We start from the raw sequence: 3,100 nt of genomic DNA on the forward strand, positions 1-3,100 counted from the left end.
TTGGTAAAGCTTTAATCTGTTAAAGGGGAGTTTTGCCTTGCCCCAGTTGCCTTAGTGCTTGCTCTCTGGGGTTCCAGCTCTGGACTGTAAAGCAAGCTAACTCTGGAATGTTGAGTTTTACCCATGCTGATGATGAGGGCAACAGTACCAGAGGATGGAAAATGGACACAGAACCCCCCTACCATCTCATCAGTACTGTCTGTAGGCATAGACCTCGAACCATCTCATCAGTGGTTACTCTCTGCTGTCGTGGCGTGTGTCTCTGGCTGAGTTTCTGGAAAAAAAAATGTATTTGGGTCATAAAGGAGGAAGTAATCTCTACCTTGGTCAAACCACCCCAGCTACAGCTATAGACCAGACCTGCTTTACCACATATTTTCACAAAGTGCAGTTTGTTTCTTGGAAACTGTACTGAAAATTATATAAAAATTGATATTGAAATGACAGAAAGCACACACCTGCGACCCACATCTGCAGTCAGCAACAGGCCGGTTCCCTGTAAATCACGAGGTCTGAGACATGAGCATGGCACAGGTGTGTCTCTGGTCATGTGACTTAACCAACATCTTTTAGATTTTTAGATTCAGATTTGAGTCTTTTATGTTAACATTTTATCTCAAATATACCTGATACATACATTCTATCAAATTCCCCCCACACTGAAATGCAAAATAATATATATACTGTATATATTTTTATGTTAAAATGATTATTGTTGGTTATTGTTGTTATATTTACTATTATTAATATTAATAGAAGTAGCAGTAATGATTGTAGTAACATGACTCCATCATCACCATGACAAGACACCTCTCATGAACATGAAGGAGTCTTTATGAATGTTTATTACTGTTATCATTAGGTGTCATTCGGTATATTATGTAATTTTTAATGTCAAGTTGACATTGTTCGGGATGTCTTTAACATGACGATAACAAAGGCATGTTTCATGACAGGTAAGGTTGTCTTGGCTAATGTCACGTTGTCATAACAAAGAAGTTGACAGGTTAGGTTTACTTGGTTAATGTCAAGTTGTCATAACAAAGACATACCAAACAATGTCAACATGACATTAAAATTGACAATATTTACCAAATGACAGTTCATGATAACAGACAAAACATTCATACAGACTCCTTCATGTCCATGACAGTTGTCATGTCATGGTAATGACTGTGTCATATCAGTCTTATGCACACCCCTTCAAATAAAGTGTTTGTGCTACGACGGTTAGCACTAATGCCTGCGTTGATGATTAGGGGCTCCATGCTACGAAGGTTAGCGTTGATGCCTGTGTTGATGATAAGGGGCTTCATGCTACGATGGTTAGCGAGGTGCCTGTGTTGATCATAAGGGGCTTCATGCTACGATGGTTAGCAAGGTGCCTGTGTTGATGATAAGGGGCTTCATGCTACGATGGTTAGCACTAATGCCTGTGTTGATTATTAGGGGCTTCATGCTAGGTGGTTAGCGCTGATGCCGGTGTTGATGATTAGGGGCCCGCTGTTCCCAGAGGCTTAGCTCACTCTCCATCTAGGCCTTCACCATGTAGTCTAACAATACACCAGCCAGAGCCACAAGCAATCTCAACGGAGGGGGAAATCTGAATGAGTATGACTGTGAGTGGATGTGACAGTGTTGGAGGGGGGAGGGGGGAATTCCTGAAACATTATTATTTTGTTAAGAGTTATGTTCTGTTGATTTTGCAATTTCATGTACTAACAATTCTCAGCAGAGATGCCCTGGGCTAAAGCTTGGGCTTAGTTGCGTGTGGCTGTGCCTAGTATGAGTGTAGGAGTCCATTAGTGAAATGCTGGAAGTTTTTTGTGTGTTTGACAGGAAACATTAGTACACGTACAGCACAGACTTCTGATGAAGTTGACACAGGCCATGACATCACACGGGCATCCAGGTACCCACTTCCCGTGTCTGCACAATATGACATTGTGTAATATGATACGAAATGATATGATGTCATAGGATGTCATTTTATTCCATATTATTCTATTTTACTCTGGTCTTCTCTGTTTCAGTGTCGTGCCATTGTGCTTTAATGTATCTTTCCAAATTGTATTTATTATAAAAGTTATTTATATCAGGGACCATGTACAAAATACAATAATCCCAAAAAGACAAAAGATGCTTTGTACCAGCTTTAGCTACTACCTAACTATATATATATATATAATATCCTATTCATACCCTCGCACACACACACACACACACTTCATAGAAATAAACACATAATGGAAATCAAAATATTACATACATGCTGTATATCAACTTATAAAAACAGGTAATCAGAGTGTCAGGCTTTAAATACAGTTTATGATTTGGATGAGAATCAAATCCGCTTTCCAAAGTTCCCTAGAATGCAAGGTTACAGGGACCTCAGGACATAAGCCAGGAGTTGACTTTCCCGGCTGTTGTAACCTGTTCCCCCAATAAAGGTGAGTCAGAGCTCTGTAATTCTTGAAGCGTTATCGTTGACAGGCTCTCTTATCTGATCCCCCACACTCAGCTCAGGAGTTGGTGCCCAGGCTGTCAGAGTGGAGAGATTGAGTCACTGTACTGCACTGCACCGGCAGCGCTGTAGTTAAAAATAGACACTTCGCCCCACCACTGCTGCCTGTCATACGGCACTGAGTGAATCTGTGTTAGTAAGAGATGATGGATGCCTCCTCACTCAAACTCCACAGTCAGCTCCACACTGATGGGAAGGGCCTCAGGTGAGCACTGATAGGAAGGGTGTCAGGTGTCACGCACTGAAGGCTTCTGGGAAACATGGCAGCCCTCAGAGTAACATTTTTGCACCTGTGCCAAATCTACCAATACAAATCTACCCTCCCCTTCCACCACATGAACCCCCCCTGAATCCCCCCCCCCTCCCTTCTATCACTGCCCGGCTGACCTCAAGCAGATGGGTCCCCACTTATGTGCCGCGGTTCTGCTTAAAGTTTTTTCTTGCCCCTGTCGCCATTGTGCTTGCTCTCAGGGGCTTTCAAGCACTGGGCTCTGTAAAGTACCTTGAGACAATTGTATTGTTTTGGCGCTGTATAAATAAAATAAAATTGAATGTGTAATAAAGTAGGCTTTACAT

The sequence above is a fragment of the Sprattus sprattus genome (genome assembly GCF_963457725.1).
Source record: "Sprattus sprattus genome assembly, chromosome: 12".
Taxonomy (NCBI): domain Eukaryota; kingdom Metazoa; phylum Chordata; class Actinopteri; order Clupeiformes; family Clupeidae; genus Sprattus; species Sprattus sprattus.